This window comes from Piliocolobus tephrosceles, chromosome 5 (assembly GCF_002776525.5).
Source record: "Piliocolobus tephrosceles isolate RC106 chromosome 5, ASM277652v3, whole genome shotgun sequence".
NCBI classification, from domain to species: Eukaryota; Metazoa; Chordata; class Mammalia; order Primates; family Cercopithecidae; genus Piliocolobus; species Piliocolobus tephrosceles.
This window is the reverse complement of record NC_045438.1, coordinates 65092689-65101390: the sequence shown is the minus strand read 5'-3', so window position 1 is coordinate 65101390 and position 8702 is coordinate 65092689.

Here is an 8702-nt window from a genome sequence, read left to right as displayed (position 1 = left end):
AATTATTAGTTTAGGGCAGAGGTCCATAAACGAAGGCAGCCAAAGACTTGTGTTTCTATAGCCCTTGAGCCAAGAATGGTTTTTACAGCACACATGCATGCACACACACACACACAGCCAGAGACCTTCTGTGGCCCACAAAGCCTAAAATATTTACTTCAAAAAAAAATAAACCTTTTGGCTGGGCACAGTGGCTAACACCTGCTAACTCGGCATTTTGGGAGGCCAAGGCAGGTGAATCAATCCCAGGAGTTTGAGATCAGCCTGGGGGCAACATAGACTTCATCTCTCTCAAAAAACAAAAAAAGACATATTTTTGTAGAGGGGGGTTCTCGCTCTGTTGCCCAGGCTGTCTCCAACTGCTGGGCTCAGGTGACTGTCTTACTTTGGCTTCCTAAAGTGCTGGGATTACAGGCATGAGCCACTGTACCTGGCCAAAGCCTAAAATATTTACTACCTACCCCTTTACAGAAAAAGTTTTTTGACCCCTAGTTTAGGGTAATCAGTAAGGGTTTAATTTTCAGGTGAAAGTAAACATACCTGTTTTATCAATGAAGAGAATAAAACCAATTCTAATTCTCAGTGTCATAAAATGAAGGCTTACCAGAGTAGTGTGGTGGGGTAGACAATGTATATCATCTAAGAAAGGACCTATGGATGAATAATCCAGGCTATAGATTCCCAGGAGCTGTTTGCTGGCACTTGGAGAGGTTACCTCCAATAAGAGACTTGTTAGATCATGTCACATGAAAAAGACTGGCTGGCCCAGGCACAGTGGCTCACACCTGTAATCCCAACACTTTGGGAAGCTGAGGCTTGAGGTCAGGAATTTGAGACCAGCCTGGCCAACACGGTGAAACCACGTCTCTACTAAAAATGCAAAAATTAGCTGGGCATGGTGGCAGGCACCTGTAATCCTAACTACTCAGGAGGCTAAGGCAGGAGAGAATCGCTCGAACCTGGGAGGCAGAGTTTGCAGTGAGCAGACATCGTGCCCCTGCACTCCAGCCTGGACAACAAGAGCAAGACTCCATCTCCAAAAAAAGAAAAAAAGACCCTGTATCTGGGCTCTTATTTGTCCCCCAGGAATTCCTGAGAATCCTTAACTGGCAGTGAAGAGACACTTCTGTAGCCCAAAGCAGTGGGATGTTTGGGCTCATGTGTCTGGAACTGTTAACCAGCTTGTTTTTCTTTTTAATTTTTTTTTTTTTTTTTTGAGACGGACTCTTGCTGTCACCGGGCTGGAGTGCAGTGGCGCAATCTCAGTTCACTGCAACCTCTACCTCCCAGGTTCAAATGATTCTCCTGCCTCAGCCTCCCGAGCAGCTGGGATTACAGGTGCCCGCCACCACGCCCAGCTATTTTTTTTGTATTTTAAATAGAGATGGGGTTTAACCATGTTGGTCAGGCTGATCTTGAACTCCTGACCTCATGATCCGCCCGCCTCAGCCTCCCAAAGTGCTGGGATACAGGCGTGAGCCACCACGCCCAGCTGTAAAGAGATTATTTTTTAACATGAACTCCTCATAACTTTTTTTTTCCTTTTTTTTTTTTTTTTTTAGATGGAGTTTCACTCCTGTCACCCAGGCTGGAGTGCAGTGGCACGATCTCAGCTCACTGCAACCTCTGCCTCGCGGGTTCAAGCGATTCTCCTGCCTCAGCCTCCTGAGTAGCTGGGATTACAGGTGCGCACCACTACGCCCAGCTAATTTTTGTATTTTTAGTAGAGATGGGGTTTCACCATGTTTGTCAGGCTGGTCTTGAACTCCTGACCTCGTGATCCACCTGCCTCAGCCTCCCAAAGTGCTGGGATTACAGGCGTGAGCCACCAAGCCCAGCATAACATCTTTCTTATATGCACAAGCCTCACAGCCCGCTGCTTCTGCCTTTTGGTAGCTGCTACCTCCCAATCTATAGCTTGGAATTTCTGGAAGGGCACTGAAACTGAATGTGGCTTTCCAAATTTACTATTCCTCTCAAAGACACACTGTGCTGGCCCTGTTTTTTGTTTGTTTGTTTTTGTTTTGTTTTGTTTGTTTGTTTGTTTTTGTAAAGTTTTTTGTTCAACATTATTGCTAACAGATTGGGTAAATATATTATCAAAACTAGGATGGTCCTGAAGGCATGGATCCCGATAAACTTTTTTTTTTTTTGAGCTTGAGTCTTGCTCTGTTGCCATGGCTGGAATGCAATGGTACAATCTCAGCTCGCTGCACCCTCTGCCTCCTGGGTTCAAGCGATTCTCCTGCCTCAGCCTCCCAAGTAGCTGCAATTACAGATGTCTGCCACCACGCCTGGCTAATTTTTTGTATTTTTAGTAGAGACGGGGTTTCGCCATGTTGGCCAGCCTGGGTTGGAACTCCTGACCTCATGTGATCTACCCACCTCGGCCTCCCAAAGTGCTAGGATTATAGTCATGAGCCACCACGCCTGGCCAATGGGACTTTATTCTTAAAGTTGGTGAGACTTTCCCTGAGGCAGACAAGTGAAGTCCTAAAGACCACAGTCAAGGTCAGACCACAGGTGTCTAAAATGGAGAATTTCTGTTTAGAGGTCAAGTAAGGACTTGCTTCTGGAGTCTCACTCAGAGGAGTCACTATTAGACGCTTCTTCATAGAATGCATGGAGAATTTTTGTTAGGATTGTAGGAGAAATCCCTTAATTTTTTTTGTTTTTTTTTTTTTTTTTTTGCTTTTTTGTTTTTGTAACCCTTATTTTGCTTAAATCCTTTAATTCTTGATTCTAAGACAGACAAATGAAAGGTGAGGCTGAAATGATAGTGGCCAACTCTTTGGATGTAAGCAATGCAATCACTATTAACTACCTGACGAGAAGGTACCCATCGCCAGGGCCTGCCTTACCTATGCTGAAGTATATGCCTCTTTATGCATGGAACTGTGCCTGGGTTAAGATTTCAGCTTGTCAAAACCAAGGAGGAGAGGCATGTCGAATACCCTGTGTCAGAAAGAGTACAAGCTACACCAGAAACACCAGGGCTCTTGAATTCCGCTGTCAGCACTCACAGCACACTTAGCAACTGTATACCAGTCTCTGGAGAAACAGGAGTCTGGAAACACTGCAGTCCCTGCAGGTATGCCTCAGGCCAGAGCCCAGCCTGATTCCATCTGCATGGCCTCAGCTGTCTGCACTGTGAGGAGAAGCCAAGCTTCCCAGTCTGGTTCTATCCTTGTACATCTTGAAAATTGGCTTCAGGCAACAGATGTCAGGTTTTGTGCTGTTTACTACCAGAACCTTCTCTTCAAGCTCAAATGGGCTTTATTTATTTATTTATTGAGAGAAGTCTCGCTCTTGTCCCCTAGGCTTGAGTGCAACGGCTTGATCTCGGCTCACTCTTACCTCTGCCTCCCAGGTTCAAACGATTCTCCTGCCTCTGCCTCCCAAGTAGCTGGGATTAAGGTGCCTGCCACCACACCTGGCTAATTTTTGTATTTTTTTAGTATAGACGGGGTTTCACCACGTTGGCCAGGCTGGTCTCGAACTCCTGACCTCAGGTGATCCACCCACCTCGGCCTCCCAAAGTGCTGGGATTACAGGCATGAGCTACCAGGCCCGGCCAACTTCTTAACTATCAACTCACGAGGTTGGGACTTGTTAGAATTATGGATCACTGCCCAGCAGATAGCTGGTCCTCCAAATATTTGCTGAATGAATCAACTGCCTTAGAGGCAGAGATATTCTTACTGCATTCCTTAGTCTATTTTCTGTGGCATTGAAAGGTTTCCTGGCCGGGCACAGTGGCTCAAGCCTGTAATCCCAGCACTTTGGGAGGCCGAGACGGGCGGATCACGAGGTCAGGAGATCGAGACCATCCTGGCGAACACGGTGAAACCCCGTCTCTACTAAAAAAATACAAAAAACTAGCTGGGCGAGGTGGCGGGCGCCTGTAGTCCCAGCTACTCGGGAGGCTGAGGCAGGAGAATGGCGTAAACCTGGGAGGCGGAGCTTGCAGTGAGCTGAGATCCGGCCACTGCACTCCAGCCCGGGCGACAGAGCAAGACTCCGTCTCCAAAAAAAAAAAGAAGAAGAAAAAAAAAGAAAGGTTTCCTGGTTTTGGGGGGATTGGTTTTTACTTTTTGTTTTTTGAGACAGAGATTCAATCTTGTTGCCCAGTCTGGAGTGCAATGGCACAATCTCGGCTCACTGCAACCTCTACCTCCCAGGTTCAAGCGATTCTCCTGCCTCAGCCTCCCAAGTAGCTGGGATTATAGGCACCTGCCACCACGCCCAGATAATTTTTTGTATTTTTAGTAGAGATGAGGTTTCACTATGTTGGCCAGGCTGGTCTCGAACTCCTGACCTCAGGTAATCCACCTGCCTCAGCCTCCCAAAGTTCTGGGATTACAGGCGTGAGTCCCTGCACCCGGCCAGTTTCCTGGGTTATACTCTCTCACTAGGGCGATCCATAAGCCCAGAAATAGTGGACAGTCAGCAAAACCCCAAGTTAAATCACAGGAACCACTAGGCAGAGACACAGAGAAATGGATTTACTTGACACAGCTACATAAGTGGCAGCACGGGAATGAACAGCACAAACTTTGGAGTCAGCATGGCTTCCGTTAGAAGCCCCAGCTCTGCCAGCTATTTGACCTTGGCCAAGATACTTAACTCTGGAAGCATCCACTTCCCCATCTGTAAAATGGATTTCTGTAAGGATTAAATGAAATGACATATATCAAGTTCCCAGCATATCCCTGAACCAACACAGGTGCTCAAATATGGGAGCTATTATTCGAAACAGAACTCTGATTTCAGGACCTATGGTCACTTCCGAATCCACAGGAGTCACACTGTAGCAGCTCCTGGAAGGACAGGCTATAGCATTACATGCTCTCAACCTCTATTAGGGACACGGTTCACCATCAGGAATACAACGACTGTTTAGAAGAACAAATGAATTCTTAATCCTTAAAATCAATAGACAGCCTTCCCTGTGAAGAAACGTTCTGTCAAGTGCTGTATGTGGCCAGTGCCCATAAGCCCTGATGCTGAAGCATTAGTAAACCAGCCTCTTCCCACCGGCCTGAAAGCTAAGATTTAGTTTCCTAAACTAAAGATTTAGTTAAAGCAGCAGTCAGCTTTATTTGAGTACAACAGGAAACCACATATTTCAGCTCAGATCTATAGCTAATACCTAGGAAAATGCTAACCTTTCAGTTTCTCTACCACACACAGCACATTTTGGGAAGATACCTATAGTGTCTTGGTCCTCCCCTGTGGTTCCAAGACCAGCATCACCTGAGAACTTGTTAGAAATGCAAATTCTTGGGCCCCACCCCAGACCTACTGTATCAGAACCTCTGCGGGTGGTTCACAGCAATCTGTTTTAACTTGTTCCTTAGTGATTCTGACGCAGGTAAACTCAGACCCACTGCAGTAGTGGATGCCGACAGAATCCCACCTAAACCCCTTTACCAGAGCACCTACGCCCTGGCTGCTGAGGGCTGGCTGCTAACCACCACCGCGGCGCCTCTGGAGCCTTGTCCTGGCCAAAGGGACAGGAACACTACCCTTTTCCCAGGGAAGACCTTGAACAGTGACCCACCAGCCCCTTTGCCTCAACCAGAACTAATTCTGCCATACAATTCACGTTGCAGGGCTTCCTTGCGGAGGAGAGTGTGGCTAGACTGCATCGGAGACCACAATCTTGGTTCTCGCTTTCCCCGGTTCTCTTCCTATCCTGAGTCTCCTGAGAGCACGCCCTCAATTAATGGCCTGCCTAAGAATCTGTCTCAGCCTCTGCTTCTAGGGAACCTGATCCACAGCAGTTACTTCCACATTCTTAAAAAAAAAAAGTTTACAATTGCTGTAATTATTTAGAATTAGCTTAATTCTATTATTTTATTTTATTTAGAGACAGAGTCTCACTCTGTCACCCAGGCTGGAGTGCAGTGGCGTGATCTCAGCTCACTGCAACCTCCATCTCCTGGGTTCAAGCAATCCTCCTGACTCAGCCTCCTCAGTAGGTGGGATTACAGGTGCACGCCACCATGCCCAGATAATTTTTTTGTGTTCTTTTGTTTCAGTTTTTGAGACAAGGTCTTACTCTGTCGCCCAGGCTGGAGTGCAGTGGCGCCATTTCGGCTCACTGCAACCTCTGCCTCCCGGGTTCAAGTGATTCTCCTGCCTCAGCCTCCTGAGTAGCTGGGACTACAGGCACGCGCCACCACGCCCAGCTAATTTTTGTATTTTTAGTAGAGGTGGGGTTTCATCATGTTGGCCAAGCTGGTCTCCACTCTGACTCCTGACCTCAAGTGATCCACCCACCTAGGCCTCCTAAAGTGCTGGGATGACAGGCGTGAACCGCCCCACCCACCCTAATTCTATTATTTACATTCATTAGCTCCCAAGGCTCTGTCATTGGAGCTTAATTCTAAAACCAGCCCTCCTGTATCTAAGATCAGACAAACTGGGGCTTAGAGGATGGGAGTGATAGACACCACGGCTGACTTGCAGTTGTTTTAGGATCTGAGTCTTGTGCATTTTGACTTGGGTATGATGCAAATCAGAGGTCAACTTGGGCTCAAATCCCACCACCGCCATTTTCCAGTTGTGTGAACTTGAGCAACAAATCAACTTCTCTCCTTACCACAAAACTGAGTTAATAACAGTGACCACAACAATGAGTTTTTATGAGAAGCAAATGAGATAATGTAGACACCATTTGCGTCCCTAGCTTTCTCACTCGTTAACAAGGCATAATTATGGTACTTACCTCACAAGGCTTTTGAAAGGGTAACACGTTGCCCATGTTCCGTTCTCAGCAGTGTCTGGCACATAAAATATACTCAATGAATGTTGGTGCCATTCCAGTCAGAAGCAATGCCTCTTCTTTCCTTTCTCCACCACTGGCCAGATATTCCAATTTTTTCTTTCTTTCTTTGAGATGGAGTCTCACTGTCGCCCAGGCTGGAGTGCAGTGGTGTGATCTCGGCTCACCGCAACCTCCACCTCCCGCGTGCAAGCAGTTCTCCTGCCTCAGCCTCCTGAGTAGCTGGGACCACAGGTGCTCGCCACCACACTCAGCCAATTTTGGTATTTTTAGTAGAGATGGGGTTTCACCATTGTGGCCAGGATGGTCTCAAACCCCTGACCTCAAGTGATCTGCCCGCCTTGGCCTCCCAAAGTGCTGGGATTACAGGCATGAGCCACCACGCCAGCTCAGATATTCCAGATTTATCTGAAAGCTCCTTAGAGTCCACTGCATTTCACCATTCCACTGGTCATGATAATCTGGTGTCGAGTTCTTATTTCTGAGAGCTAGTCTTACAAGTGTACTCTCGCTGACTGAAACACCGTGAATGTTCTTTTTGGAAGAAAACAAAGATACGGTCAGAGGAGTCTCAAAGAATTTAGCTTTTCCTCACTTCTTTTTTAAACTAGCTAGTGGATTTAGCATTTGGAGGTTGAGGCCCAGCCCCCAACCAAGGCACACCTGCTGAGAAGGCTTACAGCACAGATGTACTGGTTGTATAGATTTCAGGGTTATCAAATAAGCAAACACTCACTGTAGTAAGTGTTTCAATCATGAGCCACAAACTACTTTATATCTTGTGATCCCTGGGCCAAAGAGGTTTCTCTGACATCTTGAGACAGAATTTTATATATATATATATGTTTTTTTTTTTTTTTTTTTTTTTCCTTGAGACAAGTTTCTGTTGCCCAGGCCGGAGTGCAGTGGCATGATCTCAGCACTGCAACTTCGCCTCCCGTATCCAAGCGATTCTCCCACCTCAGCCTCCCAAGTAGCTGAGATTACAGACATGCGCCACCACACCTGGCTAATTTTTATAGTTTTAGTAGAGACAGGGTTTCAGCATGTTGGCCTGGCTGGTTTCAAATTCCTGACCTCAGGTGATCCACCCACCTTGGCCTCCCAAAGTGTTAGGATTACAGGTGTTAGCCAACGTGCCTGGTCTAATTATTACTATAAAATATTAAGTTTAACGATTTATAATTAGCCAAAGAGAAGAAAAGGTGAGGGAAAACATACATCCTTTTTTTTTTTACAAATAATACATGAGGCCAGGCACAGTGGCTCACACCTGTAATCTCAATACTTTGGGGGGCTGAGGTGGGAGGATTACTTGAGGCCAGTGGTTTGAAACCAGTCTGGGTAACATGGTGAGGTCACATCTCTACCATAATAAAACTAGCCAGGCATGGTAGTGTGGGCTTGTAGTCTCAGCTACTTAGGAGGCTATGGCAGGAAAATCACTTGAGCCCAGGAAGTCAAGGCTGCAGTGAGCCACGATTATACCACTACACTCTAGCAGGGCTGGGGTCGGGGGGAACTAAAAGTGATCAAAAGTGGAAAAAAAAAGGGGGGGGGGGATTAAATGAAAATGAAACTCTGTTGGCTTTGCAGGACTGGCCTGGCACCTGACCAGGAAAGGTTAAAAAAGGTCAAATAAGCCTCCCACTGCATGGCCAGGAAGTGGTTTGTGGAGGAATGGTTTGGAGGATTTATCTGGCAATTTCTTATTCATTCAGGGGTGGCCAAACTGAAATCCTGTGAGCGGTACCACTGACACCTAGCGTATGGAAGCCCCAGAAGCTGAAATCCCCCGGAACATTCACGTTCTCCCCGGGAGGCGGGTGAGGAGGCCACGCAGAAAGACAAATAGACCAAGACATGTCTGAGAGACCAGTGCTCTAAGAAAATAACATGTTACGAGACCATG